This window comes from Sminthopsis crassicaudata, chromosome 4 (assembly GCF_048593235.1).
Source record: "Sminthopsis crassicaudata isolate SCR6 chromosome 4, ASM4859323v1, whole genome shotgun sequence".
Classification (NCBI taxonomy): domain Eukaryota; kingdom Metazoa; phylum Chordata; class Mammalia; order Dasyuromorphia; family Dasyuridae; genus Sminthopsis; species Sminthopsis crassicaudata.
The window spans coordinates 323,474,350-323,498,189 of record NC_133620.1 but is presented as its reverse complement, the minus strand read 5'-3'; the positions used below and the strand labels follow the sequence as shown (position 1 = coordinate 323,498,189).

At 33.4% G+C, this 23,840-nt stretch overlaps 1 protein-coding gene across 5 annotated transcripts in view; it reads right to left on the bottom strand.

Moving 5' to 3' along the window:
• The window catches only part of HELZ (helicase with zinc finger), a 268,358-nt gene that overhangs the window by 220,062 nt on the left and 24,456 nt on the right, over nt 1-23,840 (bottom strand). Inside the window, exon 1 of one of the 5 annotated variants that reach the window (XM_074260565.1) lies at nt 20,566-20,732. The exons of the other annotated variants lie outside the window; for them this stretch is intronic. The gene's annotated coding sequence lies outside the window, so the exon portion shown is untranslated. Of the gene's footprint in view, nt 1-20,565; nt 20,733-23,840 lie in introns of those variants that run through there. 5 annotated transcript variants of the gene reach the window in all.

Here is a 23,840-nt window from a genome sequence, read left to right as displayed (position 1 = left end):
TATATATATATATATATATATATATATATATATATATATATACACATATATGGTTACTTGCCATCTGGGGAGGGGAAGGAAGGGAAAAATTTGGAACATAAGGTTTTACAAGGATCAGTGAGAAAAATTACCCATGCAAATGTTTTGAAAATAAAAATCTATAATTAAAAAAATAGTGCATTAATGTTCTTGTTTTTTCATCAACTCCTCCAAAATTTGTCATTTTTCTAATCTGACAAGAGGGTTAGAACCTCAGTTATTTTAATTTTTACTTCTCTAAATAGTAGTCTGGAGCATTCTTGCACAAGATTGTAAAGGCTTGTATTTTTTCTTTTAAAAACTTTCACAGTTCATATCCTTTGCCCACTTATCTGTTAAGAGTAGTTTTGGTTCTTATGTTTTCATAGCAATTCTCTATATCTTAGATATAGACCTTTATCAGAGATTTTGCTGCCAAAAAAATCCCCATTAACTGTTTCTCTTCTAATTCAAGCAACACTGATTTTAGTAATGCAAAAAAATATTTTCCATTTTATATAGTAAAAACTATCTATTTTATTTTCAATGATTCTGCCTATATTTGTTTAGGAATTCTCCCTCCATCCAGATAAGATGTAGGTTTTTATTTTTATTATTTTTTATGATATGATCTTTTATACTTATAGTCAATTCTCAACTTTCCCAGGAGTAACATTCACCAAAAAAACAGTACAAAAATCAAAACTACAAAAACTTATACAATAATCATATGGAAAATATGGGGTTAGGTTCCCACAATTGGCAAAAACTGTAATCTTTTGTTAGAAATTACTGAAAATGCTCCTGCATAAGTAGAAAGCTATAATAAATTATAACTAAAACTACAAGGACTCTAACCTTAACATAATGATGAGGAAAATGAAAGTAAACTTCTCAGAACTTCTAAACACAGGAAATGAAATTTCAATTGAAAGAACTGTCAGAACAACTGCAAAAAAAAAAAACCAAAACCAAAAACAAAAAAAAACAAGGCTGCAGACTCGAAGACACAACGTGCTTAAGTTTAATAACTCAATCAGAAATAAGAAGTTCTGCAAGTCATCAAGAAAAAGACCTTCAAACAAAAAAGAAAATAACATTCAAATAGCACTAGATTATTTTGTACATACTATAAAAAGAAAGAAGAAATGGAATAACATGTTCCAAAGAGCAATGGAGCTCAAGATGTAGCCCATGGTAACCCATCTTGCAAATTTGAGTTTAATCATACAGGACAAAAGATGGTCATCCAATAACACAAAATTTGAAACATTTTTAGAAAGAAAACCAGAACCAAAGAGCCTTTTTGCCTCTCAAACACCCCAAACAACAGAAGGAATAAATAAATGCAGTGGGCAAGGACAGCAATAGCAGATTCAAATAATAGGGAGACCAGTAAGATACTTCTTCCTGAATATACACAAAGAGACAAGGTGAAGGTAGGAATCTGGCAGAGATAAGAGCAAGAACCCAGAAACACCATACTTATAGGTGTATGCTTTTTTTTTGTAGGACTACATTACAACATGGGAGAGTACATAAAGGAGGGGATGGGGAATAAGATGAGGGATAGATAGGGTGAATGATTATATCAAAGGCTTAAGGCTAACAGTGAGGACAAGCTCTCTGTGGTCTCAGAAATGAAAGAGGCTACAAAAAAGTAGGTAAGGAAGAGAAGAGAAAGGAAGGAGGCTTTATTCTGAAGGGGGGAGTGGGATTCCAGTGGCAAATGTTACAATGAGTGAAAAGAGCTGGGTAAAAAAAGATGAGGTCAGTGGAATTTAGTGTTTAAAAAGTCTAGGGAGTATCAGAGTTGGAACTTTTGGAGGCAACCATAACCTAGAGGAGTGGGAAAACATAGGCACTGGAAGGAAATTTTCAGGCAAATACGGGGGGGGGGGGGGGGGGGGCGGAGGGGGGAGAAGGAAGGGAGGGAAGTCAATAAGAAAAAGGATAAATCAGTACTGCTCTACATAATCAAGGACATGCCCTATCATGGGGTAGGGTGAGGGGCTGAAGTGAAAAGAGTACCAAGCCTAGAATCAGGAAGATACAGGATCAAATCTGGCCTCAGAAGCTTACATGTTATATGACCCTGGGCAAGTCACTTAACTTTTGTTTGCCTCAGACTCCTTATCTGTAAAATGCGGAAAATAATAGCACCTAAGATTGTTGTGAGGATCAAATAAGATAATAATTGTAAGGCAATTTTCACACTGCCTGGCACATAGTAAGTACCACATAATATTTATGCTGCTAATAATAATAATTGCCATTGTTCTGTAAATGAGGCACAAGGGAAATTAGAAATACAAGGAATGAGTCTTAGAAGTAAATAGCAAAAAACACTAGAAGGGGAAAACCTAGAATGGATCTTAAAAGTTTGAACAGCATGAAGAATACAGAGAAATGAGAGAAATTAGATAATTATAGAAGTCATCAATCAGAAAATGTGTGGCTAGAGTAAGAAGAAAGAGAAGAGAAATAATGAAGAGAGTGAGAGATCCTTTTTGGAAAAGATCCAAAAAATTAAAATTTTTAAATTAAGGAAAAGGACTACCTGAAGAAGAAGAGAGAAAGGTAAATATCAAGCAAGAAGAGGGAACTCAAGGGGAAGGGGAAGAGAGTGGGAATAAGACCAACTTTTTAAAAAGATTAAAGTAAAATAATCGAATGAACATAATTCTGTGTTTATCACAAAAGGAACTTAGAACTGAAAAGCTTCTGCACAGACCACATTAATGTATCTACAACAAGAAGGGAAGCTGTTAAATGAGGGAAAAAATTTCTCTGATAAAAGTTTAGTGTCTAAAATATATAAACAACTATATATAAAACCTAATAATGATTTCAATAGATAAATGGTCAAAAGATAATTCTCAAAAGAACTACAAAGTATTTCTAACCACATGGAAAAAAAGTGTCCCAAATCAATAATGACAAAAAATATAAATCAAAATAACCCTGAAGTTTTGCCTCATATTCTACAAAGAGGCAAAAATGACAACAGCCAATATTGGAGTGTTTATAAAAAGTCAAGCATTCTAATACTTGTTGGAACAATTTGGGAAGCAATTTTGAATTGAGAAAACAAAGTGACTAAAATGTCTGTACCCTTTGAACCAGAGACTCCATTATTGAGTTTATATCCCAAAGCCACTGATAAAAAAAAAAAAAAAAAAAAAAAAAAAAAAAAAAGTCCCCAATGTACTCCAAAACATCTATAGGAATACTTTTTGTGATAGCTAAAAGTTGGAAATTAAATAAATGTCTATCATTTACAGAACAGCTCAACAAATTGTGGCCAATGAATGTACTAGAATAATATTGTGCTGTAAGAAAAGATGTATGTATTAATTAATTTTTAAACTGTTTACAAAATCATAAAGTTTTGAGTCAACTGCTTTGATATCTGTTGTGACCATTAAAGTGTTGAATTTGAGAATAAACTGCATATACGGGTATGCCAGACTTTTTGATGTAATGCTTTCATTCAGTATTCATATACCCTCCTATAGACATCAAAAATGAACACTTAACAATTTTAAAAATATTTGTTGCTATCTATAATTTTTTTTTTCTTTAGGAGTATTAAGATAGAACTCTATCTTCTATTTTTTCACTGTGATCACAGCACAAAGAATGTTTTTGTTATTTTTTTTTTTAACATTTTTGTCCACATGAAAACTTCCAACAGATAAGTAGAATAAGAAGATTGGTTAAACTCAAAAATGAAAGGTGTTACAATAATAAAATGGCCTTGTTTTAATGTAGCAATAAAATGCAATAATTTGATTTAATAAAATCATCTTTCAGAAACTATTGTATTACATGTCAAAAACTATGGTATACACATTGTATACATTTTCTTATTTTCTCAATGTATCAATTGGTTATTCTGATTTTTTCCCTCTTTTTTCTCTCCAAAAATTATTTTGGTATATGGGATAGATAGCTCAAGGGTGGAATGAGACATGGGAGTGTGGGTGGGCCAAGAATAGGATATTATGGTGATGTAAGAAACCAAAAATATCAATATTTTTTTAAGTCTTCCCTATTCCACAAGAACTGCTGAGAAAAGAGTTGGCAGAAAATAGGCTTAGCCCAGTTATCTTGCACCAAGACTTCAAGGAATAAAAACCAAATATAAAAGGTCACATCATTTTTAAAAATAAGGCCACAACCACATGCTTGTAACTTCAACTACTAGGGAGTTTATGGCTGTTGCCAGCTAGGCCATCTGAGTGTCCATACTAAATCAAGCATCAATTCAGTAAGTTCTTAGAGCAGTGGAGCCACTAGGTTGCTTAAGAAGGGGCAAAGTGATCCAGGTTGAAAATTAAGTAAGTAATGGGATCAGGGAAGAAGAACGAGAATGTCTAGCCTAGCTGAGAGGGTGAAACCCAGTTTAAAAAGAAAAGGAGATGCCTTTCGTAGTTATCACTGGGAAGAGGTCTTAACCACATAAATGTTACAAATGAAATTGAAAAGAAGCAATTTCAATTACATAAAAACACTTTTCTACAAACGAAATCAATACAGCTAAAATATTAGTGAAAATAGATATGAAGGATGTCTAATAAAAATCACATTAAGAAAGATATATTTAAATCCTGATACAAATATAGAATACAGCCATTTGTCAGTATATGTGATCAAAAAATATGAAAAGTTGTCAAAAGATGAATCACAAACTGCCATATTAAAAAAATGCTCCAAATCAATAATATGTGTGTGTGTATATATATTTTTTAAACAACGAGATATATAACCTATATCAAATTTCTTAAGATGTCAGAGAGGGAGAAGTGTGAGAAGGAAGAAGAAAATTTGAACTCAAAAGTTTGTTTTTTTTAAATGAATGTTAAAAACTGCCTTTAGGAACAGCTAGATAGCACAGTGGATAGAGCTCAGGAAGGACCTGAGTTCAAATGTGACCTCAGACACTTAACACTTACTTAACCCTGGGCAAGTCACTTAATCCCAATTGCCTGGAAATAAAAATATACTTTTAGTATTAAAAGAAAAAATAAAACACTTGTAAATGTAATTTGGGGGAAAAAATAGAAAATATATCTAAAAATATTTGAAGGCAAAAAAAAGAAAGATTATATATAACATCCATTAAAATGGCAAAAGTATTTTTTAAAATAGTCATTACTGGTGGTGTTATGCATTATAAAATACTGTCACTAGGTCAGATTCTGTGGTAGAAGGGATTAAATAAGAAAAGTCTATGATGCAAATCAATCAGTCGTAATCCACACAAGGTGATATGCAAGAAGATCCATGAACTGTGGGAAGAAAATAGAGCTTCTATTTATATTTAAATATATAATAAAAATATTGTTTTATTAATATTTATTATACACATTAACACTAGTACCCTCACTTATTCCCCAATGTCAGATGATCAGGTGTTACATTGGTCTTCTAAGCAGCTGTGAAAATTGACTAGCTGTCTAGGCATTCCTATCCTGGGCTGGGCTGGTCTAGATCCACATAGCTCCAGAGGCAGAAAAGACTCTCTTTGTGAAACATTAAAGTCTTTTGTCCAGAAATAATAGATATAAAGTTAAATGACAGCAGCAAAGGGGTAAGGAGTTTTATTTCACTTAGGAGAAGGAAGAATTAGATTTAAACTAGAGTGATACTTCTTTTTCCTGGTCTTGTTCTCACTGTCATTAAAGGTTCCCTTTAGAGACTTTCTCTTCTTCACTCAGATCATTTAAATGAACTTTACTTGTTTCTAGTACTAAGGACATCTTTTTTCTTTCAAGTTTTTCCAGAGTTAGGGGGGAAAAACTTCTAGTTGTAATAAAAAATAAAGCTTTTTCCTCTACCTTTTCATACTACCTTTTAAAAAAATCATTGTAAAAAATTTTGGCTAAAGTGATTGTTTGAACAGAAGCAGATAGCTTAGTTCCTATATACTTACTCCAATGAAAAACCTAAAAATACCCCTAAATCAAATAATGATCAAAAAATCCAATGAAAAACTACAATAATTGACCCTATTCCTCCCAATGTTTTACAAAAGGTCAGCTAGAAGCCTAAAGAGAATTGGAAAGAAATATAATACAAGGTTAAGCATGATGGGGACAAAGAAATGATTCTTTGAACAAAATGATTTCTTTGAACAAAATGTTCAAAGAAAATTTGAGGAGAAACTGCAGGCTGGGGAAGATGAGGAGAAAAGAGAATCAGAAGATTCAGAGGGGATATAACATCTGAATTTCATCTTAAAGGAAGGGGGAAATTTTTCACAGGAAGAGACCAGAACACAATCCATACCAAGCAAAAGGAAATTCAGAGACAAGAGGCAGTATAAACTATCTGAAAGGTAGCAACACGGGGAAGGGGGATTGAAAAAGTAGTATAAAGCAAAATTTCTTTAGTCAAGCCTTGGACTTCTGGCATTTGTATTTTATATTAGAAGCAACAAAAAGACACTAAAAGCTTCGGGACAAACAAAAGTCTGACACTCAGACCTGTGAATTAGGAAAATTATTTCAGCAGTTATAAAAGAGAAGAAAGAGTAGAAGCAAGGAGACCAATTAAAAAAACCTATTACTGGAGATGAAAAACTAAATTAGAGTGGTGACAGACAATGTAAGTAAAATAGGAAGTATTAGATGTGAAATTTGTTGAGGAGGAAGGAAAAGGAGGAAGAAGAAAGAGAAAAGGGTATCCATGACTTTATTCAGTCATGGTGGCTTACTGAACAGAACCATAGACTAGGAGATGAGAAATCTAAATTTGAATTGTCTCAGATCATGTGACCATGAGCAAATTATTTACCTTCTCTTACCTTCAACTATATGACATGAATGAATTAACAAAAAAAAAGCATATGCTAAGCACCCATCATACATAAAAGAATATATGTAAAAGAATGTACTAAATGCTAAGGATACAAATAGAAAAGCTCTTAAAAAATACACAGTCCAAAATAGTCAATAACTTTAATAATCTAGTGTTTGACAAACCCAAAGACCTCAGCTTTTGGGATAAGAATTCACTGTTTGACAAAAACTGCTGGGAAAACTGGAAACTAGGATGGCAGAAACTAGGCATTGACTCATACTTAACACCGTACACCAAGATAAGATCAAAATGGGTTCATGATCTAGGCATAAAGAATGAGATTATAAATAAATTAGAAGAATATAGGATAGTTTACCTCTCAGAGCTGTAGAAGAGAAAGGAATTTGGAGATCATTACTGATCACAAAATAGAAAATTTTGATTATATCAAATTGAAAAGCTTTTGTACAAACAAAACTAATGCAGACAAGATTTGAAAGAAATAATAAACTGGGAAAACATTTTTACAATCAAAAGTTCTGATAAAGGTCTCATTTCCAAAATATATAGAGAATTGATTCTAATTTATAAGAAATCAAGCCATTCTCCAAATGATAAATGGTCAAAGGATATGAACAGACAATTTTGAGATGAAGAAATTGAAACTATTTCTAGCCATAGGAAAAGATGTTCCAAGCCATCATTAATCAAAGAAATGCAAATTAAGGCAACTCTGAGATACCACTACACACCTCTCAGATTGGCTAGGATAACAGGAAAAGATAATGCTGAATGTTGGAGGGGATATGGGAAAACTGGGATACTGATATTGTTAGTGGAACTGTAACCGGATCCAGCCATTCTGATAGAGCAATTTTGAACTATGCTCAAAAAGTAATCAAACTGTGCATACCTTTTGATCCCAGCAGTGTTACTATTGGGCTTATATTCCAAAGAGATCTTAAAGAAGGAAAAAGGACTTTGTATGTGCCAAAATGTTTGTGGCAGCCCTTTTTGTAGTGTCCAGAAACTGGAAACTGAATGGATGACCATCAATTGGAGAATGGTTAAAGAAATTGTGATATATGAATGTTATGGAATATTATTGTTCTGTAAGAAATAACCAGCAGGAGGATTTCAGAAAGACCTGGAGAGACTTACATAAACTGATGCTGAGCAGGATCAGATCATTATATATTTCAACAACAATATTATATGATGATCAATTCTGATGTGGCTCTCTTCAATAATGAGATGAACCAAATCAGTTCCATTTGCTCAATAATGTCCAGCAAAAGAATTCTGGGAAAAGGGTGTGAACCACTACATAGCATTTCCAATCCCTTTGTTTTTGTCTGCTTGCATTTTTGATTTCCTTCACAAGTTAATTTTACATTATTTCAAAGTCCAATTCTTCTTGTGCAGCAAAATATCTGTATGGATATGTATATATATATATATATATATATATATATATATATATATATATATATTGTATTTAACATATAATTTAACATATTTACCATGTATTGGTCTACTTGCTATCTGGGGGAGGGGTGGGAGGAAGGAGGAGAAAAGTTGGAACAGAAGGTTTTGCAAGGGTCAATGCTGAAAAATTACCCATGCAGATAACCTTGTAAATAAAAAGCTATAATAATAATAATAATAATAAAAGAATACACAATCTAATAAAAGGAGACAAAATAAAAGGAATCTCATCTAAAAGTTTATCTTTGCAACATCTTTAGTGATCTTTAAGATAGATACAAAAAAGACAACAATTATTTTCTTTAATATAATTTCTCTCAATTAAACCAAATCCACCTCTGATGCTGAACAATAACTTTCTTTTCTGTCATCAATAGCTGTGCCAGTTGAGAAGGGAAAGGCTGTAGTACCTACATAAACAGTTGCCAGGTCACATCTCTACTTTTAAAGAATGACTTCCAGGCTTCCAGGACCCAAGCTGAAAGTAGGACAGATGGGGGAGAAAGGAGAAAGAATAAGGAGGAAGGGTGGGGACCTACTATTTCCAGGGGCCTGGGCTTACCTTTTTATTTTCACATGGGTTGACTGATATTGATGATAGCACGAATAGTGGGCCCCTTCTCCACAAGAGAATAGATTCAGGGGCCAAGCTAAAAGCAAGGCTAAAAAAATAAGAGCCAAGGGAAGGCAACTAGAAACTAGAAGGGAATAAAATAAGTCCTCTTACAAAAAGTGTATAGGAATTGAATTTTGAATGAAGAAGGGAATACTAATGAGCAGAAGTGAAGAAGCACATTTCAGGCACAGGAAATAGCCAGGATAAAGATAAAAGAGTTTCATGTGTGAGGAAAGGTAAGTAGGCCAGTATGGGTACATCACAGAATACATGAAAGGAGGTAACATATAAAATTAAGGATCAGATTATAAAAAGCCTTAAATACTCAACAAAAAAATTTTTTATTGATCCCAAAGGTGATGATAAACCATTTTAGATTACTGAATTTACTGAGTAAAGGTGCTAACATGGTCAGACATGTTTTGGGAAAAATTTCTTTGGATATGAACAATTTTCAGATGAAGAAATTGAAACCATTTCTAGTTATATGAAAAGGTGCCCTAAATAACTATTGATCAAAGAAATGCAAATTAACACAACTCTGAGGTACCACTACACACCTCTCAAATTGCCTAAGATGACAGGAAAAGATAATGAAGAATGTTGCAGGAGATGTGGGAAAACTAGGACACTAATACATTATTGGTGGAACGGTGAATGGATCCAGCCATTTGGAACTATGCTCAAAAAGTTATCAAACTATACATATTCTTTGATCCAGCAGTGCTTCTACTGAGCTTATATACCAAAGGGACCCACATGTGCAAAAATGTTTCTGACAGCCCTCTTTGTAGTGGCAAGAAATTGGAAACTGAGTGGATGCCTATCAGTTGGAGAAAAGATGAATAATCATTCTGTTCTGAATAATATAATGCCACAAACATAAACTCTCCTAAATTTCACATAAAATATAACATACTGAGGGGGTAAAGCAAGTACAGGCATACCTTATTTTATTGTGCTTCACTTTATTGCACTTCCCAAATGTTACATTTTTTACAAACTGAAGGTTTGTAGCAACCTTCAGTCAAGCAATTTTATTGGCACCATTTTTCCAACAGTTTGTGCTCATGTTAAGTCATTTGTGTCATATTTTAGTAATTCTCATGATGTTTCAAACTTTTTCAACATTATTTTATCTATTATGATGATTATTGATCTTTGATACACCACAAACCACTCTATAGAAGACAGCAAACTTAAATGTCACGTATGTTCTGATTGCATCACTAACCACACATTTCCCCCATTTCTTTTATTCCTCTGTTCTTCTTATTCTTTGGGATATAATAATATTAAAATTAGGTCAATTAATAATCCTAAAATAGCCTCTAAGTGTTCAAGTGAAAGGAAGAATAAATACATGCGGATACAGGAGGGAAAGGAAAAAGGAATAGGGGAAGAGGAAAGGAATAGGAAAAGAGGAAGGGAATAGGGCAAGGGGAAGAGAATAGGGGAAGGGGAAGGAGAAGGGAAAGAAGATGGAGGAAGGGGAAGGGGATCGGGGATAGGAGAAAGGGAAGGAGATGGGGAATGGAGAAGGAGATAGAGGATGGAGATGGGGGAAGGGCAAGGGGAAGGGGATAAGGATATGGGAAGGGGATAAGGATAGGAAAAGGGGATGGGAATAAGAGAAGGGGAAGGGGATGAGAATAGAGAAAGGGGATGGGGATAGGAGAAGGGGAAGAAGATAGAGGATGGGGGAAGGGGAGAAAGGATAGGGGAAGGGGAAGGGAAAGTCATCTGATATACAGACATGATATAATTGTTTTCAAGCTGCATCTTTTCTAATTTTAAACACAGGACTGAAACAGAAAACCACAAATTTAGTATTGCTACAGAGACATATAAAGAACTGAGTTCAAAAGTGTCTTGCTTGCTTCTACTTATGAGCTTAAATTGAAGGAGGAGAACTTAGGATTTTGATTTATTAATAATTTTTATAAACTTCCAAAAAGAAGATCTAAAATAGATTCCCCCTCTTCCCTCCATTATTCTAGGTTAAAAATATCCAGTGTCATTTTGCTGTCTAGGACAAAGTTGGGCTAATAATTCATATTTCCAAATTCACTCCTTTTCCTATCTTTGCTCCTAAGCATGTACAACAAAAATGTCTCTGCAGGTATAGAATTGAGGTCAATAAATACAATGAGAATAGAAATGAACTACACCAACCCAATAATTTACACATTCCAAAGATAAGAGCCAGAGAAGAAAATGGATTAAACTTTACTTTCTATCCCAAACCTATACCCAGACAGATGTGAAGGCTACCTGAAGGAAGGAGTCTCTTCCAAAGGATATTAAATAGTTTTCTTTTTCTTTTTCTTTTTTTCCGACTTTTTGGGCTTTGCTTTGTGAGTTTAAATGTAATTTTCATTTTTTTAAAGAAGTATTTCCTCAACTACTGCTCTTAATTTTGAAGTCAGATGTACTATAGAAATTTTTAATATTTTACACTTTTATATCATTTCATTCTTCCATTTAGAGTTGAATTTAAGATTGAATTTAAGTTCAACAACTTGTACTTTGAAGAACTGCTCCTTATTGAATTTTGAATTTGTACATACACAATTTCTTTTTCTTAACACATACTTTTTATTTTCATTTTTTTTCTGTCACAGAAATTATGAGTTGAATTTTTGTTTTGAACGCAGCTTCTACTTTTAGATTTCATTTCAAATTTGTTTTATTTCTTTTCCTAACCTGTACTAATTGTGTAAGGTCCCTTCCTGCTCTAAAACATTATCCTAAGATATTTGTCACATGTCACCTGGATGTGACACCCTATATTTCTATACAGTATGGGATCTTTCAGTTAATGTAATTTTTTTTGGTTAAGTAGTTAAATATCAGCATTATTGTTCAATATTATAAAAATATAAGTAGTACTGATGTGGGCTTAACTCTCCCTTAACATGTATAACCAATACCCAGGCTATTCTGTTTGCATAGAGTGACTGAGGCTGGAACTCTTTATCAGCCTCCATTGTCTATCCCCCAACTTCTGGGCATCTTAATCTTTGAGATACAGATTAACATCTTTAGACCTGACAAGCCAGTTATTCCATCTAACTCCTCTTTGATCCCTCCCTCTAAGTAACACCCAAGTTTGTATTTCCCCTATAAAAGATTCGCTCAAGATGAAGATTTTTGCTAAATTCTTTTCAGGATTTAAGTCCACTCTGAATATTTTCTTTCCCTGTCATAATACCTTCACTTTAATGGCATCTTTCCCCTTATTCTAGTTAACTCGGGTTAACCTACTAAACTCTATGGATCTAACCTGCCAGGCAATGGCATACTCAGGCCTCACAGAATATTCCTTTAATGGATTCTTCCAAATTCCTTTCTTTGGTAACCCTATTGTTTTCCCAACTCTACTTCTTTATTTGCCACTCCTGGTGCCGATTTTATCTCTTATTTTGTCTTAATCTCCTCCTGTAAATAAAGAGAAAGACTAGTGTGAATTTGTCACATGTTTATTTCGAACTGGAATTGCTACCCTGACCTAATCAGTACCTTAAAAGTACTGTCAAAGATGGAGAGCAGATACAATTTTCTGTGACCTCCTCTGACCTTCTCTCAAACCAACAGTAGATTAAGCCTCTAAATTGGTTTTGGAATCACAGAACCCACAAATATTTTAAGTACAACACATTTCCAGAAGAAGATACCCTGGAAGAACTTCAGAGCAGATCTGTTTCAAATGGGCAGGGAGACAGTCTGCAGCATTGGGAGCCTGATGCAAGATCTGGGGCAGGATGTTAGAGCTTTGTAGCTTCTATACCTGGTAATATTCTGTGAGCCTTTTAGGCTACTCTGTTCTGGTTGCAAATGGGTGATTTAGCAGATTTACTACAAAAGGCAAATTGTAAACCACTGAGCCCCAGAAGAACACGGGACCTATCCCTGATTACCCAGCACCAAAGTCAATCAGCAGAACCGACCCAGGGTAAACTAAAGCAACTGTTTCTCCTGTGTGTTAAAAGCAGACCAGGGCAGGAAAAGGAAAAAGGAAAAGGGAAGGGAAAGGGGAAAAGGAAAAGGAAAGGGAAAGGGGAAGGAAAGAAGAAAGAAAAGGGAAAGGAAAGGAAAGAATAGAAAAGGAAAGGAAACCAAAAAACTCTCACCATAGACAGTTTCTATGGAGAGAGAAGAACAGACTTCAAATCCTGAGATTCCCATCAACACCAGATGAAGCCCCAAAGGGAGATATGAGCTGGTCCCCATTTTACAAGGCTTTCTTGGAAGATTTCATAAAGGATCTTAAAAGAGAGTTAGAAGAAAAATGGGGAAAGGAAATGAGATTTTTGCAAGAAGGCATGGGAAAAGCATATAGATTTGATGAAATGGAAAAACTTATAACTCCTTACAAAAATACTTATGAAAAAGATACCAATTCATTGAAAAACAGAATTTGTGAAATGGAAAAAAATGCAATGAACAAAACAATCCAACTGGCCAAATACAAAAGGAGCTAAAAAAGGTAATTGAAGAAAATAATATGCTAAAAATTAAACTTTACAAATGGCAGTGAATGATTCAAAAAGACTTCCATAATCAAACAAAAACAAAAAACAAACAAAAAAAAAATGAAAAAATTAAACAAAATATGAAATACCTCCTAGCAAAAACAAATGACTGGAAAAATAGATTTAAGAGAGACAATCTAAGGGTATTTGGACTTCCTGAAAGACATGATGAAAAAAATGAACTTAAGACATCTTACAGGAAATCATAAAAAAAAACTAATCCGATGTTTTAGAATCAGATGGTAAAATACCATTGAAAGAATTTACCTATCACCTCCTGAAAGAGACCCCAAAATTAAAACTCCAAGGAATATCATGGCTAAATTTCAGAACTATCGCACCAAGGAAAAGATATTGCAAGCAGCCAGAAAGAAACAATTTAAATACTGAAAAGCCACAATCAGAATCACCCAGGACCTAGCAGCTTTCACCTTAAAGGATTGAAGGGCCTAGAATCTAATATTTAGAAAGGCAAAGGAACTTGGATTAGAACTTGGATTACAGCAAAAAATAAGCTATCCAGCTAAAATGAGCATTATCTTTCAGAAAAGAAGATGGATATTCAATGATATAGATGAGGGATTCTCAAACTACGGCCCCTGGGCCAGATGTGGCCAGCTGAGGATGTTTATGCAGCCCACCAGGGTATGGCAAATGGGCTGAGGGGTGGAGACAGTGTGAGCTTTTGTTTTTACTATAATCCGGCCCTCCAACAGTCTGAGGGAAATGAACTGGCCCCCTATTTAAAAAGTTTGAGGACCACTGATATAGATGAATTTCATCTATTTCTAATGAAAAGATCAGCATGAACAAAAAAATTTATCTCCAAACACTGAACTCAAGAGAAACATAAAAAGGTAAAAAGGAAAGAACTCTTGAGAACTGTATTTCTGTTATGGATATATTTGGAGAGTACTAATATAATTTGATTTTATTATGATAATATGAAAAAGAAACTAGAGGTAAAAAGAGGATTGACCTGGAAAAAGAGGGAAAAGGAAGTAAAATAAAGGAAATTACATCTCAGAAGAGGCAAAGACCACCTATTATAATTGAGGGAAAGAAGTGAAGGAAGGAAAGAAAGGAGGGGAATAAACATCGTGTGAATCTTATTCTCATCAGATTTGGCTAAAAGAGAATATAGACATACTTGATTTCACAGAGAAACTTGTCTCACCTATAGAAAACTGGAAGGGGAAAGGGGAAAAGAAAGGAGAAGGCTAACAGAAGGGAAAACAGAAATAGTAGAGGAAAGGTCTAAGAAAGGGAGAGAGGCTCTAAAGGAGGAAGCCTTTTTAAGAGAGGTAGTGATCAGAAGCAAAATATTGGGGGAAAGAGAAGGGAAAAGGAAAGAGAAAAGCATTACTTAGGGTAAATAAAATGGCAGGAAACAAAGAATTAGTTATTTTAATTGTGAATGTCAATGGGATGAACTCTCCCATAAAACAAAAGTGAATAGCAGACTGAATTAAAAGACAGAATCCTACAATGTGTTGCTTATAAGAAACACATTTAAAGCAGAGTAATACAGAGTGAGTTAAAGGGCTGGAGCAGAATCTATTATGCTTCAGGTGAAGTAAAAAAAGCAAGGGTAGCAATCTTGATCTCACATCAAGTAAAAGCAAAGATAGATCTAATTAAAAGAGATAAGGAAGAAAACTATATCCTACTAAAGGGTACCAAAGATAATGAAGCAATATCAATACTAAACATATATGCACAAAGTGGTATAGCATCCAGATTCCTAAAGCAGAAGTTGAGAGAGGCAAGAAAAAATAGACAGCAGAACTATACTACTAGTGGGGATCTCAACCATCTCAACCTTCCTCACTCAGAACTAGATAAATCAAACCACAAAATAAATAAGAAAAAAGGAGGCAAAAAGAATGTTCGAGAAGTTAGATATGATAGATCTTTGGAGAAAACTGAGTGGACACAGAAAGGAGATTAATTTTTTCTGGGCAGTTCATGGAACCTATATAAAAATTGACCATGTATTAGGGCATAAAAACCTCAAAATCAAATGCAGAAAGAGTAAATGCATTTTTTCCAGATCATGGTGCAATTAAATATCACATGCAATAAAAGGCCAGGAGAAAATAGACCAAAAATTAATTGAAGTTAAATAATCTAATCCTAAAGAATGAATGGGTGAAACAAAAAAATTAGACACATAACTTCATCCAAGAGAATGACAATAATGAGATAACATACCAAATTTGTAGGACTAGACAAAGCAGTTGTTTGGGGAAATTTTATATCTCTAGATGCTTACTTGCATAAAATAGAGAAAGAGAAAATCAATGAATTGGACTTACAACTAAAAAAGTTAGAAAAAGAACTGTAAGGGCCCTTTAAATGGGCGGAGCCACAGAGCAAGAGGAGATTGAGTACCCCAGGAAGTAATCTTTGTGGATATTAGGACTGCCCTATGGGTGGGATCTTGGCCATATTGAGATAGCTTTGTAATGGATGATGACTCTCTCGCTGACTGGCTGTGTGTGTGACCTCACAGGCCCTTTATAAGCCCACTGCAGACAGCAGTCGCTCTCTTTAACCTGGCGCTCTTTAACCTGCTCCCTAGCCTGGGGTAGCCAAGCCAAGCCAAGCTGATGGATAGCCGAGAGAGGTAAGAAGTTTGGTAGAGAACACGTGGGTCTTCAGACCAGGTGTTGACTAGGGAACCATCAAGTCAAGGCATTATGTGAGTAGGTATAATAAAGGCTTTTAAGATTACACATGGCTGTTCTTGAGTGTGCTACCGGTTATTAAACTACAGATTCAAGAAATCATGGCCAGAGACCTTTGAAGGCCTCAGAGGAGGCGAGCTGGGTAGAGTTGGCACTGCAAGGATCAGTGGTCAAAGGTACTCTGTTGGACCTAGGGCAGACTAGTAATTGTAACTGCCAGGAGGGCATGTTACAAAGAACAAATTAAAAACCCTCAATTAAATACCAAACATGAGATTCTGAAAATAAGAGATTAATAAAATTTTAAAAAGAAAGCCATTGAATTGATAAATACAACTAAAAGTTGGTTTCATGAAAAAAAAAAAGCCAATAAAAATAGATTAACCTTTAGTTAATTTGATTAGAAAAAGGAAATAAGAAAATCAAACTGTTAGTCTCAAAAATGAAATGGGAGAACTTTCCACCAATGAAGAGGAAATTAAAGCAATAATTAGGAATTAGTGTGCCCAACTATATGCCAATAAATTTGACAATCTAAGTGAAATGGAGGAATACTTACAAAAATATAGATTGCCCAGATTAACAGAAGAGGAAATAAATTATTTAAATAGTCTCATAGAAAAAGAAATAGAACAAGCTATTATCAACTCCCTAAAAAAAAAAAAAAAAAAATACGCAGGACCACATGGATTTACATATGAATTCTACTAAACATTTAAAGAACAATAAATTGCAATACTATACAAACTATTTGAAAAAATAGAGAAAGAAAGAGTCCTACCCAAATTCCTTTTATGACACAGATATGGTGTTGATAGTTAAACCAGGTAGGGTGAAAACAGAAAAATAAAATTATAGAGAAATTTCTTTAATGAATACTGATGCAAAAATCTTAGATAAAATATTAGCAAAGAGATTACAGAAAGTCATCCCCAGGATAATACACTATGACCAAGAAGGATTTGTACCAGGAATGCAGGGATGGCTCAATATTGGGGAAATTATTAGCATAATTGACTCTATCAATAGCCAAACTAACAAAAACCATACGATTACCTGAATAGATGCAGAAAAAGAATTTTATAAAATCCAACACCCATTCTTATTAAAAACACTAGAATGTTTAGGAATAAATGGACTTTTCCTTAAAATGATCAGGAGCATCCATTTAAAACCATCAGCAAGCATTATATGTAATGGGGACAAACTAAAACCATTCCCAATAAGATGAGGAATGAAACAAAGTTAACCACTATCAGCATTACTATTGAATATTGTATTACAAATGTTAGCTTTGGCAATAAGAGGGAGAAAAAGAGATTAAAGGAATTAGAGTATGTAATAAAGAAACCAAATTATCACTCTTTGCAGATTATATGATGGTATACCTAGAGAACCCTAGAGAATCAACTAAAAAACTATTAGAAATAATCCACAACTTTAGCAAAATTGCAGGATACAAAATAAATCCACATAAATCATCAGCATTTTTATATATTACCAGAAGAAAGAAATATAAGAAAAAATTCCATTCAAAATAATTGTTGATAGTACAAAATATTTGGGAATCTATCTGCCAAAGGAAGTCAGGAACTATATAAATATAATTATAAAACATTTTCTACACAAATAAAGTCAGATCTAATCAGTTGGAAAAATATCAAGTGCTCATGGGTATGCCAAGCAAATATAATAAAAATGACAATACTACCTAAATTAATCTATGTATGTAGTGCCATACCAATCAAACTACCAAGAAATTATTTTACAGATTTAGAAAAAAAACAGTAACAAAGTTTATCTGGGGGGCAGCTAGGTGGCGCAGTGGATAGAGAACCAGCCCTGAATTCAGGAGGACCAGAGTTCAAATCTGGTCTCAGACACTTAACTCTTCCTAGCTGTGTGACCCTAGGCAAGTCACTTAACCCCAGCTTCAGGGAAAAAAAAAAAAAAAAAAAAAAAAAGTTTATCTGGAAAAATAAAAGGTCAGGAATTTCAAGGGAATCAATGAAAAAAAAAAAAAAATGTCAATGAAGGTGACCTACCTGGGCCAGACCTAAAACAAAAAGCAGTGGTCATCAAAACCTTTTGGTACTGGCTAAAAAATAGAGTAGTCAATCAGTGGAATATAGATTAGGATCACGGAACAAAATAGTCAATAACTATAGCAATCTAGTCTTTGACAAACCCAAAGATCCCAGCTTTTGGGATAAGAACTCATTATTTGACAAAAAACTACTAGGAAATTGAAAACTGTCATAGAAGAAACTAGACATTCACCACACTTAACACTACATACCAAGATAAGGTCGAAACAAGTTCATGATTTAGATATAAAGTGATATTATAAGCAAATTAGGAGAACATAGGATAGTTTACCTCTCAAATCTGTCAAGAAAGAAGGAATTTGTATCCAAAGAAGAACTGGAAATCATTATTGAACACCAGATAGATAATTTAGATTGTGTTAAGTTTAAAAAGTTTTTGTACAAACAAAACTAATGCAGGCAAGATTAGAAGGGAAGCAATGAACTGGGAAAACATTTTTACATTCAAGGGTACTGATAAAGGCCTCATTTCTAAAATATATAAAGAATTGACTCAAATTTATAAGAATTCAAGCCATTCTCCAATTGATAAATGGTCTAAGTATATGAACAGACAATTTTCACATTAAGAAATTGAAACTATTTCTAGTCATATGAAAAAGTGCTCCAAATCACTATTAATCAGAGAAATGCAAATTAAGACAACTCTGAGATATCAGTACACACCTGTCAGATTGGCTAAGATGACAGAAAAAGATAATGAGGAATGTTGGAGGAGATGTGGGAAAACTGGGACACTAAGACATTGTTGGTGGAATTGCAAATGGATCCAATTATTCTGGACAGCAATTTGGAACTATGCTCAAAAAGTTATCAAATTGTGCGTACTCTTTAATCCAGCAGTGTTACTACTGGGCTTGTATCCCAAGAGTTCTTAAAGGAGGGAAAGGGACTAACATATGCAAAAAATGTTTTTATATTGACAAGAAACTGGAAACTGAATGGATGCCCATCAGTTTGAGAATAGCTGAATAAGTTATAGTATATGAATGTTATGGAAAATTATTTTTCTATATTTTCTATATTCCTCCTATAAGGGACTCTTTCGAACAATGAAATGATTAATGCCAGTTCCAATGATCTTGTGATGACGAGAGCTATCTACACTCAGAGAAAGGACTGTGAGAACTGAATGTGGATCACAACATAACATTCTTACTTTTTGATGTTGTTCACTTGCATTTTGTTTTCTTACTCATTTTCTTTCCTTTTTGATCTGATTTTTCTTGTGCAACAAGAAAATTCTATAAATATGTTTACATATATTGGATTTAATAGATATTTTAACATGTATAACATATATTGAATTACTTGCCATTTAGGCCAGGAGGTCGGGGGAAAGAGGGGAAAATGTGAAACACAAGGCTATACAAGGATCAATGTTGAAAAATTATCCGTACATATGATTTGAAAATAAAAAGCTTTAAAAAAAAAAAAAAAAAAAAAAAAGGTACTCTAATTTTATGCGCATTAAAATTCATAAGGAATTATTAAAGTCTAGAGTCAAAACTGTGGTTATTAACAAGATATTATAAATGTTTTAAAGGATGCAATAAAATTATTGAGATTGTAGAACAGTTCACACTGGAATGAAGTTTATAGAATACATCTAGGGATATACTCTGATAATTAGCTGAAACAGTTGATCACTCAAAAATGGCTGAAATGGAGCATGCAATAAAATTCCTACAGAGCTGGTAAGCTTCTGACTAAGATTAGATTAGCTTTTGATGGAAAACTCTAAAGACCCTAAATTTTTTCTTATATCTGTGGATCTAAAGAAAAGAAACTCTAGAAATATCTGGAATGCATAAAAAAACTTGTTATTTTACAATGTTGGCTGCACTGCCACATCAATAGTTAAGTATGGCAATATCATCCAAGGCAAAAGTAAACTGCCACCTGAATTCCATCAATAGAGAAGGGGGACAGGACTAGACATAGCAACTGAGATTTGATTTCCAACATCTAGGACCACTTCTTTCTTGAATCCATAGCACTCTTCTTTGCTGCCAGAGGTCTTCCTTGAAGGTATTTCCTTTGTGGAATTCTGTTCCTTCCTTCTCTATCTCCAGATAGAGTATGTTTCTAACTACTAGATAGCGAACAAAATGCACCATCTAGTCAAGAATTCAAGAATTTATGGATTACTATGGATTCACTAGTGTAGTGAATACTAGACTTCCACAGGAGATATTATCAGATCCCTATGGCACAGAACAAACAGAGAAGATAGAATTAATCAGCCCAAATAGATTTTATGAGTTAGAGGATATATCCCAAAGTATCCTAGGAGCACATACCATTCAAAGACTGATAAGAGGAAGTAGCTGAAGACATGAAGTGCCTGAAATTGTTCATCTATATTGATGTCATAACTGCTATTGGAAAGACCCTAGAAAAAAATGAGTAAAGACTGATCAAAGTAGTAATAAGGGGAAATTTTATAGCTCTAGATGCTTGCATAAAATAGAGAAAGAGAAGATCAATGAATTGGGCTTACAACTAAAAAAGCTAGAAAAAGAACAAATTAGAAACCCTCAATTAAATACCACACATGAAATTCTGAAAATAAAAGAGAAAATTAATAAAATTGAAAATAAGAAAGCTATTGAATTGATAAATACAACTAATGGTTGTATGAAAAAAACCAACAAAAATAGATTAACCTTTAGTTAATTTGATTAGAAAAAGAAAATAAGAAAATCAAATTGTTAGTCTCAAAAATGAAAAGAGAGAACTTTCCACCAATGAAGAGGAAATTAAAGCAATAATTAGGAGTTAGTGTGCCCAACTATATGCCAATAAATTTGATAATCTAAGTGAAATGGAGGGATACCTACAAAAATATAGATTACCCAGATTAACAGAAGAGGAAATAAATTACTTAAATAGTCCCATTTTAGAAAAAGAAATAGAACAAGCTATTAATCAACTCCCTAAAAAAAAATCCCCAGGACCAGATAGATTTACATGTGAATTCTACCAAACATTTAAAGAACAATGAACTCCAATACTATACAAACTATTTGAAAAAAATAGAGAAAGAAGGAGTCCGACCCAAAGGTCTTTTATGACATAGACATGGTACTGACACCTAACCCAGGTAGGATGAAAACAGAGAAAGAAAATTATAGACCAATCTCCCTAATGAATGTTGATGCAAAAATCTTAAATACAATATTGGCAAAGAGATTACAGAAAATCATCCCCAGGATAATACATTATGACCAAGTAGGATTTATACCAGGAATGCAAGGCTGGTTCAATATTAGAAAAAGCATTAGCATAATTGACTATATCAATACCAAATTAACAAAAACCATATGATTATCTTACTAGATACAGAAAAAGCATCTGATAAAATCCAACACTCATTCCTAATAAAAACACTAGAGAGTATAAGAATAAATGGACTTTTCCTTAAAATGATCAGGAACATATATTTAAAACCATCAGTAAGCACCATATGTAATAGGGATAAACTAGAACCATCCGCAATAAGATCAGGAGTGAAACAAGGTTGTCCACTATCATCACTACTATTCAATATTTTATTAGAAATGCTAGCTTTGGCAATAGGAGAAGAAAAAGAGATTAAAAGAATTAGAGTAGGTAATGAGGAAACCACATTATCATTCTTTGCAGATATGACGGTATACTTAAAGAACCCTAAAGAATGAACTAAAACATTATTAGAAATAATCCACAATTTTAGCAAAGTCGCAGGATACAAAATAAATCCATATAAATCATTAACATTTTTATATATCACTAACAAAATCCAACAGCAAGAGATACAAAGAGAAATTCCATTTATAATAACTATCAATAGTATAAAATATTTGGGAATTTATCTACCGAGGGAAAATCAAGAATTGTATGAGCAAAACTATAAAACACTTTCCACACAAATAAAGTCAGATCTAAGCAATTGGAAAAGTATCAAGTGTCCTTGGACAAGTCAAGCAAATATAATAAAGATGACAATACTCCCTAAACTAATCTATTTATTTAGTGCTATACCAATCAAACTCCCAAGAAACTATTTTATTGACCTAGGAAAAAATAACAAAATTCATCTAGAAGGACAAAAGTTCAAGAATATGAAAGGAATTAATGAAGAGAAAAGCAAATGAAGGTGGCCTAGCTATACCAGAGGTAAAACTATATTATAAAGCAGTGATCATCACAACATTTCTTACAGGCTAAGAAATAGAGAAATTGATCAGTGGAATAGGTTAGGTTCACAGAACAAAATAGTCAATGACTACAGCAATCTAGTATTTGACAAACCTAAAGGACCCAGCTTCGGGGATAAGAATTCATTATTTGATAAAAACTGCTAGGAAAAGTGAAAACTAGTATGGCAGAAACTAGGCATTGACCAACATCTAACACTATATACCAAGATATGGTCAAAATGGAATCATGATCTAGACATAAAGAATAATATTATATTATTGTTCTGTAAAAATGAGCAATAGGATGATTTCAGAAAGGCCTGGAGAGACTTACAGGAACTGATGCTGAGTGAAATGAGCAGGGCCAAGAGATCATTATATACTTCAACAACAATACTTATATGATGATCAATTCTGATGGATGTGGCTATCTTCAACAATGAGATGAATCAAATCAATTCCAATAGAGCATTTATGAACTGAACCAGCTACATCCAGCAAAAGAACTCTGGGAGATGACTATGAACCACTACATAGAATTCCCAATCCCTCTATTTTTGTCCACCTGCATTTTTTGATTTCCTTTACAGGCTAATTGTACACTATTTCAAAGTTCGATTCTTTTTGTACAGGAAAACAACTGTTTGGACATGTAAACATATATTGTATTTAATTTATACTTTAACATATTTAACATGTATTGGTCAACGTGCCATCTGGGGGGGAGGAGGGGAAAAATTGGAACAAAAAGTTTGGCAATTGTCAATGCTGTAAAATTACCCATGCATATATCTGATAAATAAAAACTATAATTTAAAAAAAAAGAATAATATTAGAAACAAATTAGAAACAATAGTTTACCTCTCAGATTTATGAAGAAGGAAATTGTGACCAAAGAAGAACTAGAGATCATTATTAATCACAAAATAGATAATTTTGATTATATTACATTTAAAAAGTTTTTGTACAAACAAAACTAATGCAGACAAGATTAGAAGGGAAGCAATAAACTGGAAAAAAATTTTTACATCCGAAGGATCTGATAAAGGTCTCATTCCTAAAATATATAGAGAATTGACTCAAATGTATAATAGTTCAAGCCATTCTCCAATTGATACATTGTCAAAGGATATGAACAATTTTCAGATAAAGAAATTGAAACTTTCTTTTTTTTTCTTTTTTTTTTTTTGGGGGTGCATATATGTTTAATATTGATACTGCTTCATTATTGATGCTGCCCTTTAGCAGGATATAATGCCCTTCCTTATCTCTTTTAATTAGATCAATTTTTGTTTTTGCTTGTGTGGGATACAGCCAAAGCAGTAATAAGGGGAAGTTTTATATCTCTACAGGCCTACTTGCATAAAATAGAAAAAGAGAGGGCCAACGAATTG